Here is a 27,230-nt window from a genome sequence, read left to right as displayed (position 1 = left end):
TCGACGTTCTGCTGCACAGAAGGCTGAAGGAAATCTCCCCTATGGTCAGGGAGTGACCATCTTGCTAACGCAAGCATCATCCAGCGAATCAACGTCTGCTTTGCCACCGCCTCCCACCGGAGCCCGAGCCCAGAGACTGACAAGGACTGGACCTCCAGACCTCTCACCGCCCGATCCATAGTCCCTGAAAAGAAGGAACCCGTGGAGGCACCGAGACCCGTGGAGCCAGCCATCTTGAAAGACACTCGACTAGCTGAAAGCGCAACAACAGAGGCTCCCTCCAAGTTGTGCTTTGGGTCCTGAGAAGCCCAACATCCGAGCAGCATCTGCACCAAAGGTGAGCCCTCCAGCATCTCCACGATCTGTGTGGGGCCCCTCTGCACTTCGCGACTCAACGCGCCTAACCGGTTACTGGTTCGTTGACTAGTGGCCATCTTGGCGACCATCTTGAAAAACTACGATGCTGGTCTGGTTGCTCCTGACTGGCCCCTGCTTCCCTCCAAAGGAGCAGCCCCTCTGACCTTGCTGGTCAGAGCTAAAAGCTTTCTTCACTTCCTGCGACTCCTGCTTTTGCCAAGGCTTGTTTGCTTTTTCTGAGTCGCTGACACCGCCGACAGCGAGAGCCTGCGTGGGATAGCTCATGAACCGACTCCTGGACGTTGTCGACCTTCAGGGACCACGTGGCTGCAGAGACAAGCTACACCTCTTCACCTGTTTGCACCCGACATCGCCTGGTACCTACCTGGTGCCACGCCGGTCACTGGCTAGTGACTGTGAACACTGTCCCCTCTGCTTACAGGTCTTCTACACTTCCGATCCATCCTTGGATCCACCGCTTCTCTTCTGGACCGACCGCCTGCAGCATCTTTGTCGTCAGGCTCCATTGAACAGATAGACGAAACCCGACGCACTTCGAGCCCTATGCACCCGCTTCCTGTGGGTGAGGTAAAGCTGGCACTCCGGTGCACAAGTGTAGAGTAACATCTCTAATGTCTAGGTTTGAAGTCTTGAATTCGTAGTCCAACCAGAAGACCCTTCTAGCAGTAACTTTTGAACAATTACGCACCCATTGAAAACCTATGGGCGCCCGCGTGTAACTTTCCTCACTGCACACGCGACCCGTGGACCTCCTGGTCACTAACTAAAGTTAGCTCCTTGTAGGCCCAGCGATTCTAGAGGCCCTAGGCCTTCTCCCTTTCCTGTTCGTGGTACTTATACCACTATTTTAGTATATGGTTTGAGCGGCCACCAGGGCCTATCCATATAAAGTGCAACTTTCGTATATTGTAATACTTTCTTGTTTAACGATTTGTGCTCCTGTGCTCATAAAGGGTCTAGGGGATACTTTGAGTAATAAATACGCATATATTTTGAATATATATCTGTGTGGTGTCCTTTCACTGGTATAAAGGGGGGTTACATATGGTAAAACAGCTTGCTTAACATGCCTAAACGAGTTTAGCCTCAAAGACTGCTTAGCCTACGCTAACACTAGGGCAGCTGGTCCGAAAAGGTTGACTTACAACCACACCATAAGGGTTGCTTGGCATGGTACAAGGTGGTCACTTTAATTAGTGAACATCATATACCAGGCCAACTTCTCACAAGCCCTGTAGATTTTCAAAGAATGTAATGGTTCTCTAGAAGCACAGCCCCTCACGCTTCCATTGAAACCTCCCCTTCATCATACCAGCTCCACAGACTTCTGTTGAATCCAACTATAGCCTTAGAGCCCAACATAGCGGGCTGTACTGGCCATTAAAGGCATGCGCCAGCGCTAAAGGCTCGAGGCAAAGGTGAGGGCCTTTAACAAGGGAGCGGGACTTTAATGGCCGGTATAGCTCGCTACGGAGGGCTCTAAGGCTATTGGACATTCTGCCCCTAGCGAGCAGAATGTTCTAATTTGTAAAACAAAGGCCTCACGGAGCACGAGGGAGTTGAAATCCCCTCGGGCTCCGTGAAGCCCTAGTTCACAGCAACAGCTGTGAACAAACATTGGAATGTTGTTGCTCCGGACTTCCCTCAGCCATTAGAAGCTCGGAGCGCTCCATTGTCTTCAATAAAGCACTCAACATTCCAATGCTCTAATGTGTACAAGAGCCCCCAAGATATCTATTGAATATTCCACTTTCCATATCGACTTTCATTGGGTCCACGGCATCAGCCTCATAAATATACATTGAGTTGTCCTCCCACATTCTGTCTCATTAGCCTTGTAAACCTCCCTGTAATGTGCTTGTGCTTCACCACCTCTGCTCTATGCACTTACATTGAATCCTCTCATGCTTCAGCACATGAGGTCAAAGGCTTCTATTGAATACTACTATGTTTCACCACAAGCGCCTCCTAGACTTCTACTGAATCTTCTACTTTCCGAATAGACTTTTATTGGATCCACCACATCAGCCTTGTAAATATACATTTAGTCATCCTCTCACATTCTGTCTCATCAGTCTCATAAACATTCATGGGGATGATGAGACAGAGCTTCAACACCACATACAATCAGCACATCAACCACATGCCCATATACTTTGAGCCTATTATAACAGCTCTGTTAAATCCTACTTTGTTGGATCACATCATGTGCGTAGACTTACATTGAATCATCATCCCATATTTCAGCTTATCACTTTCATAGACATCCATGGTATCCAATTTTGCTACGCTAAATCAGCTCCGTAAACTTCATTCATTTTTCTCTTGAGTTGAATTCGGCAGAAGGTTGAGTGCCAGAAAATGGTAATATGTGTAGTCCGGACCCAAGATCGAATGTTTTTTAGGAAAACATTTATAACATATTTCATTCATGGTTAAGGGTTTTCCAGTGTTCCAAAAATAATTTTGGAGAGTAAGTTAAAGCACCACTCACCATTGAACTCTCTCCTCATTCAACTACAGGGGTGCCTTGGCCCGCGCTCGCTACAAGAAAGCCAAGGCTGCTCTCACAATCCTACGCTACTACCGCCGCTACAAGGTGAAGTCCTACATCCGTGAAGTCAACCGACACTTCGGCAATGTGCGTACCGCCCAAGACTATGGGAAGCACGTGAAGTGGCCAACCCCACCCAAAGTGCTGCGCCGGTTTGAGGAGGCATTGCAGGCGATTTACCACAGGTAAGGGAAGGGATGCTGCTGTTTATCTTTCCCGTAGGATTTGGGATGGTGCTTCCTTAGCTTTCCAGGTGTTCTAGTTGGAATGTTGGTAAATCGGGAAAAAAAACGTAAAAATACCTTTAGGTGAAGAGTATTTTTTCCTTGTTTTCCTGAAGTTTGCCCAAAGTTTATTGCCAGATGGAGGTAATGTCAGCCACGTTTAGCGGCTTAACACCTTGAGCTGATTTAGGCTTTAGACCAGTGGTCTTCCACTTCAAACTTTTAAATGCTGAGCCCCCTTATAGTAAAATATTTGGTTTGGGAGCACAAAATGATATAATATTTTCTCACAATTCTGTAACGTTTTAAAAATTGTGAACAAGCTAAAACATTGTATTGGCTTTTCAGACTATTTCATTCAAGCGATGTAGACAAAAACAATTTGGTAATATTGTTCATCTTCTTACAATAAATAAATGCATGGTATAAGTTTAGAAGACCCAACATTTCAAGTGTGATTGGAATCAGGAAGTGTTCATCTTGAAAGAAAAGGTCTAAAACTATTCTCTGTTTTGCCAGTTTTTATTCTTAAAATAAATCATGTGCATTCATTTTTTTTTAACAATAAATCTTGAATAGGAAATACAAATATTGGAAAAAATTGTAAGTAAAGAAGCTACATTCTTAAGGTGTTAACTGGGTAAATAGAGGCTGTAAAACATTCAAGAACGATTTACAAGAACCAAATCTTCTTTCTTTTTATTTTCTCACATTAGCGTAATTAATATTTTAGAAATTGTATTAACGTTCGGCTGCTTCAATTAAACACAGTTTGCCAAGCACAATTCTGTTTATTTTCAGCTAAATTTTTGAAGCTGATGTGGAAGCTGCAGGCCTCCTTGCAGCAACATGCACCACCACTCTGCACATCCTTTTAGGTTCTGTGGGAGTCCACCCTGTAAATTGATGACCGCAGCTCTTGAGGCCCCTGCTCCATTAGGTCAGTCTTGCCTTATCTAAGCCGGGGGTCCAAGGATCCATGGCCCAGTACTGTGGAATTTCCCCCACCTATGGGCTTATGGACCTATGCTCCACCATTTTCAGACTAACCCCCACTTGTGGGTCATATGTTCTGGTCAGGCGCGCAACACCCATTGGACTCACAGGGCTTCAGCCCCCCCGTCGTGTGTGGCAGCCCGGGACGAGACAGCTTCCCGGCGCACACACAGCCGCACCCGAGCACTTCACAGGTCTTTAAAAAACCATTTGCATGTGAATGAGGCCTTGCTGTTGTTTCACCCCTTCTAAGAGCCCCTGCAGCTCCACTCTGCCTATGGCTTAAAAGATTCAGCCCCCCCCGAAATTTTTGCTTAGCCCCCCCGAAATTTGGCTCTAGTTGCGCCTCTGGTTCTGGTAGTATCAGTCCTGCCGTTTAATTTAGGTCTTATGGTCTGTTCTTCAGTAGTGTCTGGAAGGTATTCTACCCTCGAGTCCGTAGCCATTCGGTTCAGTAGTATTGGCCAAGACCCCACTTTTCCCGATCTTGAAGCCTGTTGTGTAGCGTTGTCAGGGCCAAACTTCAAATTCCTCAGTTGGTAGGGTAATAATATCACTACGTTTTCCACCATGGAATTTTGGGGTCTGTGCTCCAAAAGGATCAGTCAGTTCCCCACCTTAGTGTCTTATGTTCTGTGCTCTAGTAGCGATAGTCAGACCCCATCTAAAAGTCTTGAGTTCTCAACTCCAGTAGTGTAATTCCGATCACTATCGTAGGATTTCGAGGTCACTCTTCTAGTGCTGTCAGCCACCTCCCACCTTAGACTTTTGGGCTAGAGTTCTAACCGTTCCAGTTATTTTCTCCTTGGAGTCCTTAACTCCGATTGTGTCAGACATTTCCGTATTTCACAGTCTTGAAAGTCGGCCTCCTTAATGTCAACCAGGTTTCTTGAAAATGGCCCCTAAGCAGAGTCAGTGACATCTCCACCTTAAGGTCCGTACTACTGGGCTGCAAGAATATTAGTAATTTCCCACCACTACAGTCTCATAGTTTGTATACCTGTGGTCAGTTTCCCACTTTAGGGTCTCCTGTGCCCAGTGGTTTCTGTAAAGTCCTTTCTAATAGATACTTCTAACCACAGGCGCCAACAGAGTCCATCAACTCTTGCAGTAGCTCCTGTGTGCCTGTAGGTGCCTCCACTGCCCCCTGTCTAAACTCTAGACGTTGACACAGAGCCGTATGTAGATACCACCCTTTCTAAACTTTTGTCAGTGTGAATGGATGTCTCTTTTGTAGCTAACAGGCTTGAAACAGTCACTTGTAATGTTAGAAATGGTGGTCTCTAGTTGGCAGAGGTAGGTACCTTTGTCCAAATAGGGACCCTTGCTTCTAGTCAGGGTACGGAGGTTACACACTTTAGATAACCCCTGCTCACCCCCTTGGTTGCTTGGCACTAGCAGACAGGCTTATCCCAAAGGCAATGTGTAAAGTATTTGTACCAACACTCACATTAACATAGTGATAACACCACAAATGGACATCACATCGGTTTAGAAAATAAAGTTTCTTTATCTAAACTTAACAAGACCAAAACCACAAAAATCTAACATACAAGTATTAAGAAAAATTACGCAAATAGGAGTCAGAGCAGCAGTTCTGTCCGAGAATCAGGCAATCAGGTACAGAAAAATTGAATTAAGCATATTTAAGGAGAGTAGTGTTTAGTTTTCATTTTCACTGATGCGGAGTTTGCATCATTCATTTATGTTTTTTAGAAATCGCTGACCATTAACATGAAGCCCTGATGAGTGTCCCGGTACCAGAGGACTGGGTCTTGAAACGCGTCTGCACTTTTTTTCAACACGGAGGAATTTGTATTGAATTGTATGCCCCACGCACACACGATAAATATTTTCCCGTGTTTGGCATATGTTTGGCCCCAAAAACAAGATAGCGATAAGAGTATTCTAGTTTCTGATGTTACGATGCAAAAGTCCAGCGTTGTTGTATACAAATGTGTTTGTATATAAGTATTTCATGCACTGTCTATTGTGAATTGTCATAAGTATTTTTCATGTTTTGCATGTCAATTTGAAAAATGTGTGTGTCTTCACTTCTCATGCAACCAAAATCTTTTTGGTAAATATAAACAATTGCAAAGAAAGGAATGGTTTAATAAAAATTCCATTCAAACAGAAAAGATAGTGGTCTGTTTGTTGCTCAAAAATAATAAGAGCATAACGTCAAACGGAGCCAGGTTCTCCTTTTTGTATTCAATTTAGTACGGCCCTACCTGGTTCTGGTCCTTTGGGCCCTTCCACCTCCCCCCCCACCAGTTTTTGTAGTTAAGAGCGGGTTTTTACTCACGAGGGTTTATATACCAGGGCACTGGTGCCCAACTAACAAAATTAGATTGCTTAAATCCAGACAGGCCTTCCTGTTAAATAATGTCTGAGAAGGAGACACTATCTTTTTCAGAAACACATGTTCAAAACTTGATATCAACTCCCTCTCCTTTTGCTTCAGTTACATTAAGTACCTCAGCCCAACAACAAAACGAGGCTGAAAAATTGACCCGCTTGCACAAAAAACACATCTGCACTGAACTTCACGGGCATTTCCTGATAGAGCGGGCACCATGCCCTGGGGCCTTCAGGTTAAGAATATACCTGTTATATTTACCGATGATACTGAGTATAGGAAGGGCTTCAGCTACAAAAATACTAAATACAGCCATGACCTAATGGTGCATACTATCGAAACTGCCCGAAGATTGTATCAGAAAGAAGCAGATGAACTTGAAAAATTAACTCAGGCAATAAAAGACAACCACACTGTTTCAGAAGCCTAAAGCCTATTAGACAAAATTGAAAAAGAGATACTAACCTTTAAAGACAATACGATCAGCTTCAAAACTGCGAAGTTTGAGAGAGACTCAAAGTTCTTTAACATAGATCAAGTATATCCCTTTCTGAAAGACGAATTTTACACAACTGCTGAATCTCGTAGAGCCCTGTTGAACTTCCAAGGAATCGCTTTCTTACATTATCTGAAACATCGTCTTTAGATACTTCCGGTGATTCGGATTCAAGAGGAGGTCCCTCAAGAAAGCAGGTTGCTTTTTTAGACAAAGGCGAACTGAAGCAAAGAGGCAGATTCAAACTCCAACCCTGGGAGATGACAACGAGACCGCAGTTCTACAAGTCATGAAGCCCTCTACCATTATCAATTTGTCTCAGAGGCTTTTAACCCAAGAGGAGGCTTCAGTGCTGGAATTGGGCCTAAAATGTGTCCCCAATAGATCTGCTGACTTCACAAAACTCAAATTGGAAGCGTTAAGAGTTTTGCCGCAAAATTCGTCTAAAGGCGTGTTTTTTCAGGGAAGGAATATTCCAAAACTAATGAGGTATCTGGTCTTTCGAATAAATCGAAATGTATTCCTCCAATTCATACTGTTCCCAAAGAAATTATGGCTTATGAACAGGTAGTCCTGTCTGGGATTAGCCAGTTGGAGACGAAGAAATCCTACATGAAACGCAACATCACCCGAAAACAACAGATGGCCGTCGACAATCTGAAACAGGACACATCTGTAGTGCTAAAGCAAGCCGATAAGGGTGGGGCCTTAGTTATTTGGCCCAGGGAGATGTATATATCAGAAGGAAGGAACCATGTATACAATCAGGAATGGTACCGGAAGGTCAAAGATGATCCAACTAGGTCCATACAGGAATTCATTTCAGGAATATTGAAGGCAGGACTGGACAGTGGGTTTTTGGGTCACAAAGAATTTGATTATCTATCTAAAAAATTTCCCAGGATCCCGGTAATTTACTTTTTACCTAAAATACACAAGCTACTTGATGACCCACCCGGGAGACCTATCGTCTTAGGAAGTGATTCCCTGTTAGAACCAATTTCGAAATATGTTTATTTTTTCCTTAAGCCGTGTTTGGTGGATGTGCCATCCTACTTGCGAGACATCGCTGATTTCATCAACAAGGTTGAAGGCCAAGAGTTTGATGATTCTTCACAATGGATGGTTTCCTTTGATGTAACCTCCTTGTATACACAGATACCCCAAGATGAGGCGCTCCAGGTAATAGAGGCATTTTTGGATGAAAGACCACGTCCCCATCAGGTACCAACAGCATTTATTCTACAACTTGCGGAGGTGGCTTTAAGGAAGAACTATTTTAAGTTCGAAGATTCATTCTTCATCCAGGTGAAGGGTACTGCCATGGGTTATCCCTTCGCTCCAGAGATGGCGGTCCTCTTAATGCAAAATATGAAGATAGACTCATCTTCAACAACAACCCATTCAGAGAAAAAATTGCGCAATGGCTGCTCTACATAGATGATATTTGGTGCCTATGGAGTGGGTCCAAGGAAGAGTTAGAAAGCTTTTATGGTTGGCTCAACACGCACCATGAGGATATAAAATTCAGCTTGAACACCAGCAGGACGAGCCTGACGTTCCTTGACGTGGAGGTGTCCCCCAATGAGAAAAGATTGACAACCGCTTTACACAGAAAGTCTACTGATAAGAATACTATTCTACATCACAGAAGTGCTCGCCCAAGGAGCCTAAAAGAAAACTTGCCGTATGGTCAATTGTTGCAGATACGGCGCAACTTCTCAAGAAAATCTGATTATGAACAGCATGCAGAAATTTTCAAGGAACAGATGATCTTGCGGGGATATCCTAAGAAACTACTCAAGCATGCAATAAAAAGAGCGTGGTACATGCCTAGAGAAGATTTGCTACAAAAGAAAATCAAACCACCATTGGAAAGATTGGTTTGTGTTACAACTTTCAGTCCAGATACTAACAAATTCAGACAAATTGTGTTAAAAAATTGCCATCTGTTGGAAAACCTGGAGTACCCTTTCCTGAAACCACTCTTTGCCATGAAGAAAAACAGGAGCATTGGCCAGCAAATTGTGAGAGCTGACATTTTTCCATGACAAAGCAAACAAAATCTAAGGACACAATGGCAATTAAAACCAGATGAGTGGCATCACAAATACGGAACTTGTGCTGCATGTGAATCCACAATGTAGGGGATTGAGTTCTCACATAAAGGCATTAAATGGCGTCATTCTGAATTCACGAATTGCAAATCTAAGAACATTATTTATGCGATACTTTGCCCAGTGAGAAATTATATATTGGCAAAAAAATCAGCAGATCAACCAGCGCATCACGCAACATCGTTCCAGGATCAAAAAGAAGGTGGTTACTGCACCAATGGTGCAACACTTCATGGATTACTTGCACAGTAAAAGAGACTGCAAGTGGACAGTCTTGTCAGGTCTGGATACAATCAAACATCTGATAGACATCGACAATGCGTTGCTACAAAAAGAAGCTTACCCATATCTAAAGTTGAATAGTGTAGTAACTGGGTTGAATGGGATGACAGAACTTTCAAGAGTATAGCTCAGAACTGTATGTCCCAGAATGCACTAGCCCTTTCTTAGCCACAATGGGACCTGAACGTCAATGTGATTGGTCCAAAACATTTTCCCATGATTCATAGGATAAAAATACAGGAAGTGTTCACACGGGGAATGCCTGGCTGACAGTAAAGATGCGGTTCATATTGGATATAGAATATGGATGGCACTGTTAGCAGTCGCCCCTTCCTCCAGGTCAGGGGGACACCCTGAACCTGGTACTCCAACCCAGGGTCTGTGCCCTTAGGCTGGACCTGTACCTGGCAAGCCAGGACTTTCGGGGGAGGACACCGACCTCCCCACCCCCAAGGGAAACACACTCCTCATGAGTTGTGGAAGAGTCTGCCTGGAGCAGGTCTCCAGCCTCCTGTCCATCTGACAGAGCATGAAGACCCCCCAGGCCAGAAGTAGCCTCCCCAGGGTCAGTCCTGGGGTGCTCTGACCTCAGAGCTGGCAACCCCGAACACACTGGTCCTTCCATAAAGGAGCGGGATTGAATGATGTCACTGGATCTGTAGGATGCATACTTTCATGCTCCAGTACTTATGACCCATGGGAATTATCCCCACTTTTTAGTGAGAGCCGACACTTTCACTTCACCATCCTGTCTTTCAGCCATACTTACAGACACAAACATACCATGTCAATGGTTGCAGTCCATCTTTGCAGATCAAGGATACATGTATTCCCATACCTCGATGACTAGCTGTCGAAGGTGAGCTAGTTTCTGCTGGTCTTAGATCTCCTGCCACTGTTCCAGCCCTCATCGTTCTGAGGCTTTTTACTCCACTAGCTTTGCACATCCTGCAGGTGCCTCATGCTCAATGGCACATGCTGGCCTTCAATGGAATTTGAGTCTGTGGTGGGTCTAGCAATGGAGATGCCCAGGAGAAAGATTTGTAGCTTCTATGAAGTGGCTGAGGAACTTCAGTTGGGAATGGCTGATGCCAATCTGGCATTCGGCATGCTGTTTTCCTTTCCTCCTGTAGAGATCACAATGTTGAAATATGCATCATCTCTGGGCTGGAGAGGTCACCTAGATGATGTGGAGATCTGAGGTCTCTGGGGAACACGCCAACACATAAATCTACTTGAGCTGCTGCCATCCACCTGTCTCTCTGTTTTTTGTCGTCCTGTTGTGGGGTTGGCTGGCACTTCACAGGATATTCTTGGTGGTCAGTGATCTAGCAGGATCTCTCAACAGCAGAATTGATGAACTCAGCTTACCGACCACAAGTGGCATTTACACCCTGACGTGGCACAGGGTATCTTTGCCTAGTGGAGCATGTGCTTGGTGCACTTTTTTGCTACATCTGAAAATGTTCAGTGTATATTGTTTTATGCTCTGGATTTAGTCCTCAGGGGTATCGAGGGAATGCACTCCACTGTGATTTCGGGGCTTAAATAGATTGTTTATGATGATGAGAATGTAGACAATTTTCTTACCATCACATTAATTCTGACACTTAACTTGGCCTTGTGATTGTCAGTGATTTGGACACTTCGCCTGAAACTAAACTGGATTCACCTTTGGGACCGACAATTGAAAAGAGTTCATCCTTTTAGATCATGGTACGCAGGACTGCAGAGGTTCTAGATTTACAATTACCTGTGCTAACACCAAGGCAACATTAATGATAGAAATCATGCAGTCTGGACCATCAACTCCCGATCACTTATTGCCATTTAATGAAGTACTGACTGAGGCTTTATGGCAAACTGGTCTGAACCTTACTCTGCACCTGCTATGAGTTGTCCGATTGCTCTGTGCCAAAGACAACCTCCTAGGGACTTGTCTAGGTGACCTATGATGCAACATCCAACTCCGGAGAGTCTCATTGTTTAAGCTTCAGCAAGCAAGGGAAACTCTAATGGTTTTTCTACTCCTCCTCCAGACAGAGAATCCAAGAAGACTCACTGGCGCTCTGAACAAAAGCTTTTTTTCATCTCCAGTTTGGCCCTATGTTCTCTGAATGCGGTGTACCTCCTGGGACATGGTGAGTAAGATCTTGCCTATGCTCCCTGAGGACTTTCCAGCTTCCTTTGCTCAACTCGTACATGACAATCAGGATGCAGTCAAATACATCCTTGGGGTCGGTCTGGACACCACAGAATGTGCTGAACTTGCCACCGTCACCCGTGTCATTGTCAGAACATGCTTAGATGCGTGCTATCCGGTTACCCTGAGATATCTAGATATCGTGAATGGACATGCCATTTTGACAGAGCCAGACTCTTTTGGAGCAAAGGCAAATTTGACGCTGGAGCACTTTAAGTTTTGTGGCCGGCTCCCTGGGGCTACTACCTACTTCTCAACAATTCAACCAACAGTACCGGAAGCTCTGGCAGTACAAATGGGGCCTTGCCTACTGACAGAGGCAGCCCTCAAAACCTGTCCAGCAATGCAGCCAGACGTTTTGTAGCTCCAGAGGGAGAGATGGTGGAAAAGACCATGGCCATTTGTAGATGCAGCAGTCCTCATTCTCTTCCTCACCAGCTGCAGCACCAAGCCACTTTACTTCTCTTTTCAAGTGTCATATGGGACAAGTTAGGGGCAGAATTGGAGTTGGCCTACCCAGCCAAAGTGCAGTTACTTCAGACCAGTGTTCTGTTTGAACATATTGTTCTGTTTGGTTATGCCCTTTCCCTTTTGTTCACATCTCCCACATTCCCCCAGTTTGTGGCCAGACATCAGCAGAGCATGCCATCACCCTAGCCCAATTAGTTCAGACACAGCATGACATGTGTGTAATCGAAGTGGTACCTGAGCTGGAGCGGGACACAGGATACTACTCCTAATAATTCTCAGTTCACACGAAGGATGGGGGCCAGTTGACATGGATATTAGGTCTCAGGCTTCTGAATAACACCATCGGGTAAGGCTAGGTTAAGATGTTAAAGTTGGCCCACGTTCTTATACTCTTGGATTCCAGGGACTGAATGGTGTCCTTCGACTTGCAGGATGCATCTTTAAAGTGCCAATTCCAGAGGCACTGCCCCCCGGGTTGGAGTGTGGGTCAGAACACTTCCAATTCACTGTCTGCCCTTCAATCTTCCCTCCGCTCCAGGGTATTCATGAAGATGATGTTGGTGGTCATGACTCATCTTTGCAGGCAGGTATTACATGTATACCTTTACGACTGCCTGTGAAGTTGGGCTTGCCCCAGTCAGTCGTGAACAACTTGGAAACAACTGTTTTGTTACTGTCCACTCTGAGGTTGTCCATCAATGAACCACAATCCCATGGAGCATCACCCTGCATAGGGAATGTATCCATTTAAAAAGATGTATCCATCCTGGACACAGTCACTTTGAAGTCTTTCCTCCTGTATCTCCCGTCCGGAACATTCAGCTATGATCCTAATATTTTGAGCTCATTCCTTGTTCAGGCGTCAATGGTTCTGAGGCATCTTTATCTCCTGGCTTTGTGCATGCTGCTGATGCCTTATGCCCATTCATACAGGATGCCTACCCGACATGAGGCAGACCGTTCTACCCTGCCCATCCAAAGCTCGCAGTAGCGACGGATGCTTAGTCTCTGAGCTGGAGAGGTCACCTGAACAAGATAGAAATCGGAGGCTTCTGGCCCTCCTGGAACCCCACTATTTAAACCATTTGGAGCAATGGGCCATCCATCTGTCTCTCAAGGCCTACCAGCCTTCCCTCAGGGACAGGTCATTCTAGGTCCTTACGAACAATACATCTGTCATACGGTACTTCAAAAGGTACGTCTGTGTAGGGTCCCTGGCCCTCTACCTAGAGGCTATGGTGCTATGGTGGTGGTTGGATCCCTGTGAGATCTCTGTGACAGTCAATTGCCTGGCAGGCTTCCTAAATCAGTGTGGACTAACTCAGCAGGTGTCAACATACCAATTAAGAGTGGCATTTGTGGGGGGCGTGGCTAGCAGCCAACGAAGATGGCCGCTGCCTAAGAGAGCTCTGCGGTCGAAGAAGTCTTCCCCAATAATCCTGACACTGATCCGGCGGCGAAACGATGAATAGTATGGCGGAGGTGACTTCGGAACGGCTGAGGCACTGATTAAGCCAATCCGGAGACCTGGATACCAAACAACGGACTGCTAGTGCAGTATTGAGGGGACGTGGCCTGTGAGACGCGCTGACGCCAGGGCCTTGCGTGACCTACTGGGTGAGACGCAGACGCGACTGCGGCCCGGATTGGGGCGGAATGGATTGAGGCACCCAGTTGACACGGACATAGCTGGCTGCCGATGCGATACAAGACCCGGATTGTGCCCAAACAAAACAATAAGTGTGCCGGCGCGGCAGAACATACTGCATAGACCACAAGTGCGCCTGAGCCCGGAAGCGGCAGTAGGGCAAGACCCAATGCCGCCGAGTGAAGAGGAGGCGGCAAGCAACAACCAGGCGGTGGATCGCGACCCGAGGGCGGGTCCCGGTCACTGTGCTAAGCGGCGCGGAGAAAGCTGACACATGTAGAGACCGGAGGGTCCATAAACAAACTACAGGAGGCCCTACCCACAGTGCCTCACTTTAAACTGTGCACCACGCTCACGGGCATCGGATGCCTGACACAGAGAAAAACCGGTAACGGAATGCAACGAAGAGGCGTTTGTGCCGACAGAAACTGAAGCACTGGCGTCCCTGGTGTTGATGCTGTCAGTGCTACGTGGCCTCATACTCAAGTCATTTCAACCTCTCCCAGCATTTCGCAGACATCACCACACCTCTGGCATTAGTGCTTTGCCGACCGGGTGTGAAGACCTACCCCCGGTCGATGCAACTATCTGGAATAGCTGACCTGGGACTCCGCCACACCTGAAGGGGCGCACAAGGCCTATAAAAGATGCGCGAATTTTGTGGAATCAATGCCGCAGCGGACAGGCCCACCAGACCCCAAGTGAACTACGAATCTGGTGGCAGGCCCAAGGTGGTGGACTGAACGACCACACTACGAATTACCCCATGCCCAGGGCAAACCCCCACTAAGATAACATTCGCTTCTGGTAGTGCGGGTGAGGGAGGCAAAAAACCGAAAGGCCGCGTGTGGCTGATAGTCCTGCAGGCAGGCAGGCAGGCAGCGACGATTACTACCCTCCACCCGTACAGCTTGGTGGAACTCCCGGTGGACAGGACACGATGGGGGGCCAGGGCCAACGCACTATGCAAAACATCAGGGGGCCTCGGCCGGGCGCCCCCCTCCCTAGGCCCATACTGGTGTGTGTATTCAACTTCCGAGATCGTGATGTGATCCTGCAAGCTGTGCAAATAGCCCCCCCAATACGTGTCGAGAACTGCAATATAACCCTTTATCCAGACAACACGGCTGCGGTAACCAAACAACGGTGCAGCTTTCTGGACGTCAAGAACTGCGCACCCGGGAACTCAAATACTCAATGTTGTTCCCTGCGAAACTGAGGGTAGAAGCAGAAGGGAAAATCTGGTTCTTCACGACACCCGCAGAAGCCCACGACTGGCTGGAGGGATGGCGCCCAGCCATGGGATCCAGAAGGCTGGGAAAGAAACAGCAGCACCAGCTAGCGGAAACAACGTTGTCAAGATCGAGAGAGTAGAGCGAAACGGGAGACGTATGACAAAATAAAGATGGGAACTGAAGTTACTGTAGAACTTAAGGATTCCAGAATCAAGTAGAGGAGACCCCAACTGGACTACCTGGTGGCCTGTGAGACCACCAATACCTCAGTAATGGACCATTGAAAATGGTCGAACTTGTAATACTGTGCTGCGCCGAATGATGCCTTGGCTGTTGAGACATGGACACTTTCATACAAATAGCTAGCCGCTATAGAGTATTCATTTGAGGGGATGACATAAGGAGATCGTGGGACGACTCTCCCCCTCACGCAAGTACAAGTTATGGGAAACAAGTACTCTGCTAAGTTGGGGTGGCGGGTAGTTTTATGTCCGCCGTGCAGGGTGGGGGGTGGGGGATCAGTTCTATGTTCTGTTGTTTTCATTGTTACAAGCACACAGTAAATTAGATGGCTATGTACATTATGACAGCATGGCATGCATATCACAACACGCTTTGTGCTCCGCCACAGACGATGTCCTACATGGCATGAGCGGAAACACTGACTGACGGTTCGACTGCCCAGTCCTTTACTTCTAGCACATCGAGCCCTCCCCTCACTATTATATCATGGAATGCAAATGGTCTTGGTGACAAGATAAAGTGAGGATTGGTCCTACAATACCTTAAACGTAAAGTGCCAGCTGTAGCATTGATTTAAGAATAACACTTAGTGGGTTCGGCGTGTAAGGCCTTAGATAGATGGGGTTTTAAAATGTAGGCGCACTCTGAATTCACTTCTGGTTCTCGAGGGGTAGGGATCCTGATCAGCAAACGCTTCCCCCTTATTATAACTGGGTCTTGGACTGATGATCAAGGACGTTTTGCAGCAGTATCGTGCCAGTGGGTTGGACGATCATACAATTTAGTATCGGTCTATAACCCACCGACGCTACATCAGACGGCCTTTCCGGCCCTGGGTAAATTCCTGTTAACACTCCCGCTAGGCAAATTAATTATGGGGGGCAACTTTAACACCATGGTTGATGCTACCATAGACCGGAAACCCCATAGGGACCTCAGTAGCGTCAACCTTAAATTAGCAGAATTCATGGATGCCTTTGGGCTCGTCGATGCTTGGTGATCTAGGTACCCACAAGAACGACAATACACCTTCCACTCGGGAGTCCCTAATAGTCTCTCGAGGATAGACTATATTTTCACACTAGTGACGGGTTTAGAGAGAATACTAGATATTGCACCTGCCCAGAGGTATCTCAGACCACTCACCTGTACAAATTAAATACACATCGCATATCCTGGGATGGCGACGCATTTTTCCACCCTACCCCAGATATTCTAAAAAAAACAAGATTGGGAAAGGCCTACTCACTGCCACAGGGCAATACTTTATGGAGAACGAACACTCAGTTACATCCCCGATGACTCTCTGGGAGGCATATAAAACGGTATTACGGGGCCACGCAATCTCATTAATCACTAGATATAAACAGGACAAATGACAACATATGGAGACTCTGGAACAGGGGGTATCCCAGGCAGAGGGCGAACATGCCATAGACGCCAACATTACGGCACATAAGTTAAATCTGGCCCAACAGGAATACTGGGCCTATGCATAGGAGGAGGCAAAAACTAGACTCACCAGGACACAGCATACTATTTATGAAGTCGGGGATAAGACAGGCAAGCTTCTAGCCTGGTTAGATAGACGGGAAAGAGCTAGTCGATGGGTGACACAACTATGATTAGATAACTGGACTATTACAACGGACCCACAGCAGATAGATGACGCATTAGCAGTCCACTATAAGAAGGTATACGCGCCTACAGCCACAAACACGATAGCCAATAATCTAGCCTTCCTCAAAGATATTCAAAAGCCTACATTAACCCCTAGTGCAACTCAAGAACTAGAGGCTGATCTGACCTCAGACGAACTAGCACTAGGTGCACTGCACACTGGGAAGACCCTGGGACCCAATGGTATACCTATTGAATCCTATAAAACAGATGCCATTCCACTCATACCACACTTGCTTGACATGTACGAAGATAGTTTGGAAAGAGGAGAATTACCCAGGGACCAGCGTCTAGCAACGATTGTGGCAATACTCAAACCAGGCAAACCACTGCAGGAATGTACATCTTATCGGCCATTTTCAATAATAAATGCGGAACCCAAAATACTGGCGAAAGCATTGGCCGTCAGACTGCAACCATACCTTACAACGCAGATCCACCCGGACCAATCGAGCGACCCTTGACCATGTCTCTAGTCAGGTCGCTCCCAACGCAGCACAGCACCACCTGTGTGTCCATGTCCCTGTGAGCCCACTGCTGCTGCTTGCCAGAAGTTCGAGGCCCGCGTCCACCCGCAGGCTACCACCTGCGCCTCATCCCTGGTGGCCAGTAGTAGGCCGTAGGTTCTGTGCGCTCACTCTGCCCCCTTCTTGCCCGAATGCCTTGCTGTGATTTTGCTTCTGCTATTGTGTTGTATTCTGTTTTATTCTGTTTTCCCCCCTTTATTCCTCTTGGATTGTACTGTGCCCTGCTGTTGATTTTTTCCGCCCGTTCTATCCTCCCGCTCTTCCCGCCGCTGCGTCTACTGCGGCCCCGCCTCCCTGCTTGCCCATTCGCCGCCCCGCTCCCGCCTCCCAGCTGCTCCTCCCTCCCAACTCCCCTTTTATGGCGGGCGCACCGCTGCCGCGCCAAAGGCGCGCCTAAGGCAAGCCCGTCTGCACCCGTCCACGCCTGGACCACGCCTAGCACCAGACCCCCTGGCCCCCACGAACGCCATGACTCCCGACGCCGCTACGATGCCAACACCCTCCATGCACTCAACATCGGACGACCGCACACCTGCTTCCTGGCCGCCCGAAGCACACCAAATGACCCTTCACTTGCCGGAGCTGCAGCTTCACCAGCCTCCGAGCCGCCAAACCGCCCACCGTGACAGGACGCAACCACCTCAGATGCATACTACTGAACACCCGCTCCGCACGCAAACACGCCGTCGAACTCTGGGACCTGCTCGACACATCCTCCCCGGACGTCGCCTTCCTGACAGAGACCTGGATAAGCGCCTCCTCAGCACCCGACATCACCATAGCCATCCCGGACGGCTACAAGATCACCCGCAGGGACCGCACCAACGGAGTAGGAGGTGGAATCGCCATCATCCACAAAAACACCCTCAGGGTCTCAAGCAGCACCGACGACACCCTCAGCACCGCCTAACACCTGCACTTCCAGATCCACACTGATCCCAATACCACCCTCAGAGGAACTCTTGTCTACAGACCCCCCGGACCCCGGCCTCAGTTCAGCAACTCCATCGCCGACTTCGTCAGCACGCACGCCCTTGCCTCCACAGACTACATCCTCCTCGGAGACCTGAACTTCCACCTCCAGAACAACAGCGACACCAACTCCACCACCCTAATTGACAACCTCGCCAACCTCGGACTCAAACATCTCGTCACAACGCCCACCCACTCCGCCAGCCACACGCTTGATCCCATCGTCTCCGCAAGCCCCCACGTCACCTTCAGCCACACCACTGAACTCCACTGGACCGACCATCGCTGCATCCACTTCACCTTCCGGAAACCCACAACGCACCACCGCACTCAACAGATCACACGCCGCAGCTGGAGCAAGATCACCCAAGACCAGCTAAACACCACCCTCACCCAAAGCCCACCCGCCGACCCCACCAACGCCGACAACCTCACACACTGGATCCACAACTGCACCAACACTCTCGCCCGATCAAGAAACCCTCCAACAGACACACCAACAAGAAAGCCAGCTGGTTCACCGCAGACCTCCAGGCCTCCAAGCAAACCTGCCGTACACTGGAGAAGAAATGGCACTGCGAACAGACACCTGACAGCTACGCAGCCCACAAGAACGCCATCCGCAGACGCCATCACCTCATCAGATCTGCCAAAAGGGCCTCCTTCAAGGACCGACTCGACAACAACGTGCACAACAGCAAAGAGCTCTTCAACATCGTGAAGGAACTCTCCAACCCCAACCCCAGCTCCAACACCAATGACATCCCACCATCACAAGACCTGTGCGACTCCCTCGCCACCTTCTTCCATCGCAAGATCGCAGACATCCACGACAGCTTCAACCACCCCAATAACCACCGACACCTCAGACCCCGCGGCCACCACCCACATCGATCCCCTATTCACCTGGACCAACATTAATGACGACATCATCAAAATCATGAACACCATCCACTCCGGCTCTCCGTCAGACCCATGCCCACACCACATCATCAACAAAGGTAGCGTCACCATCGCACCCCACCTCCGCAAGGCCATCAACATCTCCTTCGAGACCACGACCTTCCCGGAGAGCTGGAAGCACGCCGAGATCAACGCCTTACTGAAGAAACCCAAGGCGGATCAGAGGGACCTCAGGAACTTCCGGCCCATCTCCCTGCTCCCGTTCCCAGCGAAGGTCATCGAGAAGACCATCAACAGACAGCTGACCTGCTACCTCGAGGAGAAAAACATCCTGGACCCGTCCTATTCCAGGTTCCACAGCAACCACAGTACCGAGACTGCCCTCATCGCTGCCACCGATGACATCAGGGCCCTGCTGGACAATGGCAAAACCGCGGCCCTCATCCTCCTGGACCTATCAGCCGCCTTCGACACTGTCTGCCACCGCACCGCACCCTACGCACACGCCTCCACAATGCAGGGATACATGACAAGACCCTGGAATGGACCACCTACTTCCTCTCCGGCAGAACTCGGAGCATCCGTCTCCCCCCTTTCTGCTCCGAAGCCTCCGAGATCATCTGCGGCGTACCCCAAGGATCAGCCCTCAGCCCGACACTGTTCAACATCTACATGGCAGCGCTCGCTCATGTCGCCGGACTGCACGACCTCCACATCATCTCCTATGCCGACGACACCCAGCTGATCCTCTCCCTCACCAAGGACCCCCTCACCGCCAAAACCAACCTCCAGAAAGGAATGAAAGCCGTCGCTGAGTGGATGAAGAACTCGGACAAGACAGAGGTCCTCATCTTTGGCTCCACCCTCTCAGCCTGGGACGACTCCTGGTGGCCGTCCGCACTGGGAGAAGCACCGACACCCACCGACCACACACGCAACCTGGGGTTTATCCTCGACTCAACAATCTCCATTACCAAGCAAGTCAACGCCGTATCGTCCTCCTGCTTCAACACCCTCCGCATGCTCCGCAAGATCTACAGGTGGATCCCCACCGAAACAAGAAGAACGGTCACCCAGGCCCTCGTCAGCAGCAGGCTAGACTACGGAAACGCCCTCTATGCAGGAGCCTCTGCCAAACTCCTGAAACGACTACAACGCATACAGAACACCTTTGCTCGCCTGATCCTCGACATTCCGCGCCACAGCCACATCACACCACACCTGAGAGACCTGCACTGGCTTCCCGGCAACAAGAAGATCACCTTCAAGCTCCTCACCAACGCACATAAGGCACTCCACAACACCGGACCGGCATACCTCAACAGGCGACTCACCTTCTACACCCTGAAGCGACAGATCCGCGCAGCCGACCTCGCCACCGTCCCCCGCATCCGAAGAGCGACCACCGGCGGCAGAACGTTCTCCCACCTCGCCACCAAGACCTGGAACACCCTCTCCATCCTCCTACGGCAGACCCAGGACCTACTAACCTCAGGAGGCTTCTCAAGACCTGGCTATTCAAACAGTAGCAGCACCCCTCCCCCCAGCGCCTTGAGACCCTCACGGGTGAGTAGTGCACTCTACAAATGTACTGATTGATTGATTGATTGATTGATGCCGGGCCGCAACACGGCACTCAATCTGAGGCTAATATGCTATATACGTTGCAGACTTAGCCAGAATCATCAAGAGCCATGGGTTGAATCTCACATCTTATGCCGATGATACGCAGCTGGTGCTGGCTATACATAATGATGTCAATAAAGCAGCCAAAAAATTTCAATGTGGCCTATTGGCTATCAGTAACTGGATGACCAAAAATTGCCTCAAAATGAATTCTGACAAAACAGAAATCATGATTTTTGGTAAACTAGCCCCAGCATGGTCTTCTACCTGGTGGCCCTCGTCTCTAGGCCCCCGCCCACCCCAGTCACCAAGGTCAAAAACCTAGGAGTCATATTTGATGACAGACTCACCTTTCTCCCTCATGCCAACTCAGTAGTCTCAGCCGCTTTCTACAAGTTACAGATGATAAAGAAAATTCTGCCTTTCCTCCCCCTAACGTCAGGCAAAACTCTCATTAGCACCCTAATCATGTCAACTATTGACTATTGTAATGGGCTTCTTTTAAATGTCCAAAGTAAGGTCATTCACAAACTGCAAACCATCCAGAACGCAGCCGCAAGGCTGCTCTCAGGAACTCCAAAATATAAATCAATTTCACAGGTGATCCGAAAATACCACTGGCTCCCAGTGAGGAATTGGATCAAATTTAAGGCCTTGTGTATTGCGTATAAAACCTCACGCAACACTGGACCTCATTTCCTGATCAAAGACCTGGCAGCCTATACTCCGACCCGGGCGCTTCGTTCCTCTACGTCTTCTTTGTTCACTGTACCTCGGACCAAAACGGCCGCCAAACGTTTCATTGTCGCAGCTGCCAGACTCTGGAACTCGCTGCCCTTGTATATCAGAACCTTTCAATCCTTACTCTCATTCAGAAAATTGACCAAAACGTGGCTATTTGCACAGTAGTCCTTGGAATAGGTTTCATGCTGTTGTCCTTAGCGGCGAGACACCCATGGGTATTTGTGCGCTTTATAAATTTTATAAACATAAACATTATGGTACGCATACCCACTATTAAGGAGGACTCTATCATTCTCTCCTTATACGCACGTATGGCATTCGACCTTGTCGAATGGCCTTTCATTTTTGCTGTCCTCAGGCAGCTGGGTTTTGGCCCCAAGTTTTGCGCGTGGTTCCAGCTGTTGTACACAAGGCCCCTGGCACAGGTGGTGGTAAATGGACGCATCTCGGCGGACTTCCCCCTGGGAAGGGATACAAGACAGGGCTGCCCCCTGCCACCGCTCCTATTCATGCTGGTCCTAGAGCCGCTGGTGGCATGCATACGGCAGGACCCGGTCATCCGAGGGTTAAAATGGAGGATGGGATGGGAAGATCGTATTTCGCTATATGCGGATGATGTGTTACTATACATGGCATCCCCTGCACATTCCATTAATTGCTTATTGTATATTTGCGCAGCATATGGGAGAGTCCCAGGCTACACCATAAATTGGGCAAAATCACTCCTGTAAGTGCTTCATGGTCCCCCTCTGCGGCTCCCACAGGACTGTGAAATGCAAATTGCGGTCGGAAGATTTAAATACCTAGGACTGTATATTACGCCCCAGCCCTCTCAGTTCATTGAGGAAAACCTCATGGAGCCCCTAAAAAGATTTTGCCGTGATGTTAAACACTGGAGATCGCTACCGCTAACACTATTGGGGAGAGCAGCCCTCTTTAAAATGATGGCACTCCCTAGATTCCTATATGCCCTGCAAAATACCCCATTCTAGGTTCCCCCCGCATATTTCAAAGCGGTGGACGCCGAAGAGAGCAATCTCCTGTGGGATGGGAAGCCCGCCTTTATAGCCATGCATAAACTGGTGAAGGGCTGGTACGATGGCGGAATTGCCCTGCCAAACATAAAAGTGTACTATTGGGCTTCACAGCTCAAAGTAATAAACCAATGGCCTCATGCCTCCCAGGAGGAACCAGCGTTCCGCATGGACAGATATGTCCTCCCTGCCAAGGGCGTTATGGGTGCATTGTACAATAAATCCAGGAAGAATACCCTCACAGGTCCAACAGCGCACACTGTCCGAATTTGGTTCACTGCACTACGAGCACTAGGATGGGAAGGGGTTCTAACACACGACACTTTGGGAAACCCGAAGGCTGGGCAAACTACGCAATACCAAGGGGTTCAGACAGTGGGACCTAATAGGTATCTCAAAGATAGGGGATCTGTGGAAAAAGGGCAAAGTCATTGCTTTCTCTCAACTACAAGACACATATGGGTTGGCATCAATGAAAACTTTTTGATACATGGGAGTTATCCTACCAGGAACGCAACTCCCAGAGGCCTCGCCGTTAGAAGACAGACTTTTAATGGACTACATGAGTAAAAAAGCCATTTCCCAAACCTATCGAAAAATAATTAACAATCAACCAGATCCCACAACAACCCTTAGAGAGAGATGGCAGACTTACGTGGGAGAACTGGATGAAACAGATTGGCAGGAAGCAATCGCATCCCCACGAGAGGTTGCGATTATCCTCCAAATTAAAATTAGTACAACTAAAAATCCTTTACTGCATCTACTACACGCGAATAACTATGCACCGACTAGGTCTAACGAACAAACCTATCTGTTTGCGACAGTGTGGATTGCCAGGCACATTCTATCACATAATTTGGGACTGTCCAGGGATCACACCTTACTGGGAGGCAGTCATGCACACGATTTTGCAGGTTAGTGGAGGCACTGTCCTGCCGGAATCGAAGAGATGTCTGCTCAATATCTGGGAGCCCACTGATCTGAACCATATGGCTCAAGACTGGGCGACGCTGGGTATGGTGATAGCGAAGCAAAATATCGCCCAACACTGGGGGACCAGGGCTGACTCCCATCTATCGACAATGGTGTTGTGACATGGACAGCGCAATGATAGCAGAGAAAGCAGTCTATATACACAGAGGGTGCCCCAAGAAATGGACACGGGTATGGGGAAAATGGAATGCTTTTCGGGGCAACATATGTGAGTCCCCTCAGGAGTAACAGATGTCAGTGAATAATGGATCTGGGCCAAAGACAAAGTGTCATCTATAGTAATTCTTTGTAGCTATGTTGTCAATGAATAAGGGGCATAAATTGACAAACAGTAAGGAAGTTTAACCATGTAATGTATGATCTCTTCTTACACCGTGTATGTATCATTAAACTGTAATGCTATGTTATGAATACCAGCAATTACAAAATGTCAATAAAATGTTTAAAAAAAATAAAAAAGAAATTAAAAAAAGAGTGCCATTTGTTCCCGGAGGTGGCAAAGGATGTCTTTAATCACTGGGGTATATATTTGTCCGCCACCACCTACAACCCCTAATGTCTGTCTTTTTGCACCCTGGAGTTTTCACTTAAAAGATCCCAGAGACCCATTATATCTTCAGTAGGATTCCAACCTATTTTATACATTCCTGCATATTCCACTGTTCCCACTTGTCCTGTAGAAGGTAAGGGGATAAAGGGCGCAGTTCAGCTTGATAGCCTGGTACTTGCTTGGAAGTCTGTTAATCCAACCTGCTGAATCTGGGCATCTTCCCTACGCTTTGACTGCTTCTTCCGAAGGACATGCTGTCCCAAATGAAGGGCAAAGTTCTGCACCCGAACTCTGCAATCTGTACCTCCATGCGTGGAAATTGAGGAGAGTCAACCGAGTGGCTTTGGCCATCTACCAGATGTGGTGGATGTGATTTTTGGCTGTTCACTGTCCATCTACAAAGTTCTATCTACTCTGGCTGCTGGTCTAAGTTTGTTACATGATGCGAGGACAGACAAGTCTATCCTCTACAAGGCAAGTTGTCTGATGTTTTTATTGTTTTGTCTCCGGCCTAGCAAGACTTTGTTTGGGACATAGTTACAGATGCTATTTTAGCCTTTCTTTGCTGGCCTTATTAGACTTTATTTTTTTAACAAAGTAACCCATTTTGAAGCATTTAAAAAAAGGTTGTTGATAAATGTTCCCCTCTACTCTTTTTATTATTCTGCTGTGGGACTTTCATTTGGTCCTTACCATTTTGATGTGTGTACTGTTTGAACCTGTGCACTGTGGAACACTGACACCTCTGACCCTTACGATGTTTTCCTCATAGTCATACATTCTAAGTTGCATTAGTGAATTGTAGGGGTTGTCTTTGAAGCCACCATATTACTCCTCTCTTCCTCAAAGTAGTGTTGCCTTTTCATGTGTGGCAGCCCATCAGTCTACCCATGTTCTCATCTCCAATACATCCCTCTAAGGAGGAGTAGAAGCTGTACAGGTTGGATCCAAAGCTTCTAAATTGTTGGGACTGAGGAGCACTGAGTCAGATTTGGTAGTTCGGAGAAAGAAAAGGTAGTACAGAAACGGATCTTATCAGCTAGTGGTGTTTTGGTTTTACACATCTGTCATGTTGCTACATGAGTGTCAGGCCATGCCTTCACCAGGCACAAGTGAATCCACTCTCAGGCCCTCAGGAATGGTCATTTTGCACTCCCATTCCTGCAGGATGTAATTGGCTAAAGTCCATTCCTCAACCCACTAACTTTGGGGGTGAAGAGCTGCTTGTTTGGTATCGATTTAAAAGGAGATTTTGCAGTTGGATTTATGCATCAAAAGTAAAAGTTACTTACCTTTGTTAACTTTCTTTCTGCTGGCTACTTCGTTGTTGTACTTTCGTGGAGTGGATGTCGTGTAGATAATAAGGTTCCAGGCTAGACTGCCCCCACTGTCCGTTTCTTAAATTGTCAATCGATCCATGTCTGACGGCACAAAAAGTCAGCTGTTAATCAACTGAAGTCAGTGTATATGTAGGCGCTTACTTACTGCCCTCTGTCATCACTTCAGGAGGTGTGATGGTGTTGCCATGGATTCTGGTAGCATCACCTACTCCCATCTAGAACTGTGCATAGTTACTTGAGCTCATGATTTAGATACATTGGAAGAGTTTGTGGTGTAAATCTACTGGCAGAGAGAAGCAAATTAGGACTGGCACCATGGTTAGACTCTTGTACGGATCAAAATGCTGTGGACATTTCTGTAATGTTTTAACCTTGTAGATAGCTATTTTTCCCATATTCTTTTGTTGTGCTGGTGAGTGCAGAGCTAGACCAGGGCATAATGCTGGGCTTGCGCTGCCATACAAAGGTTTGTAATGCTGGCATATTCTTTGTCCTTGATGGAGAGCTGCCGGGGCATTCGGAAATAAAGGCCTTTCCCATTCATATTTCAGCATACTTATGGTGCATTGCCGCAAGATTACCACCGCAAGACCTGCCAATAGGTGTAAAGGGCAATTCATTTAAAACACGTGGGCCTATCAATCGCCATAAATAAAGTTCCTTTTAGGGGTGAATGTATATAACCTGAAGAGTTGTTAACCTTACTAGGAAATGGAAGGCTTCAGTACATTTGTTTTATCTGTAGTGGTGCTATCTTTACCAGATCAGTTGTCTTCCCAGATTGGCTTTTGTGGTAGATTTCCACTATTGGCTTGGGTTTTGGCCAGTCTCGTACTTATGACTGACTGGGAGACCTGCTATTTTGTCTTGGGTAGTTTCTGAGCAGTAGAGTTGCTTTTCTTACTAGTTGATGGGTAGCTTTGGCTTATGTGGTCTGCAGAGCTGGACCCTTGTCTGTGGGCGGCCTCCCTTTTGGTGAGTACCTGAGATATTAATTTGCTCGGGCTGTTGGGGGGCCTCCTTTTAGTTTGTAAGCATGGGTTCTGACGTAACTCTTTGAAAGATGTTGTCTGACTGTATTTTTTGGGGGATATGTGTGATCCTGCAATCAGGATCCTTAGACCTTATTCCTGACCAGTTACTACCTAGAGTCTTTGACATTTTTGTCACATTTAAAAGAGCAGCACGCCCAGAATTCCCAGACTCACTGTATGCCTCTTCTCTTTAGGTGGAGAGCCTATCAACTTATCAGAAACATCCCTCCTGCTGACCTACCCCAGGTCAGGGCAAAGGTTGCCGACATGGAAACGCTGAAGAGTCCACGGGCAGATCTTGGTCTGCAGAGATCTTGGGAAGGCAACTACTTGGCATCAGTGAGTAGAAGCAACCGATGTGAAAGTAAATGTATACCTGCATAAAAATGTATTTGAATGATCCTGGCAACCAACCCAGGTGTGTTTGTCATGATTCAGAACAACCCCTCGAGTAATAGTAACTAATAATGTCCAAGTCTGGCCGTTGAAGGCAGCAATTACTTCAGAGTTTCATGATAACTACCAACTATGTAAATTATTCTGATTTTAGATTATATGTAATTGTATCTTGTGTGGGGATCTTGGAAATCTGGCATTAGTCCATCTCTGAAAGAT

The sequence above is a fragment of the Triturus cristatus genome, chromosome 1_1, assembly GCF_964204655.1.
Source record: "Triturus cristatus chromosome 1_1, aTriCri1.1, whole genome shotgun sequence".
In the NCBI taxonomy this organism is placed as follows: Eukaryota; Metazoa; Chordata; class Amphibia; order Caudata; family Salamandridae; genus Triturus; species Triturus cristatus.
This window is presented reverse-complemented; position numbering follows the sequence as displayed.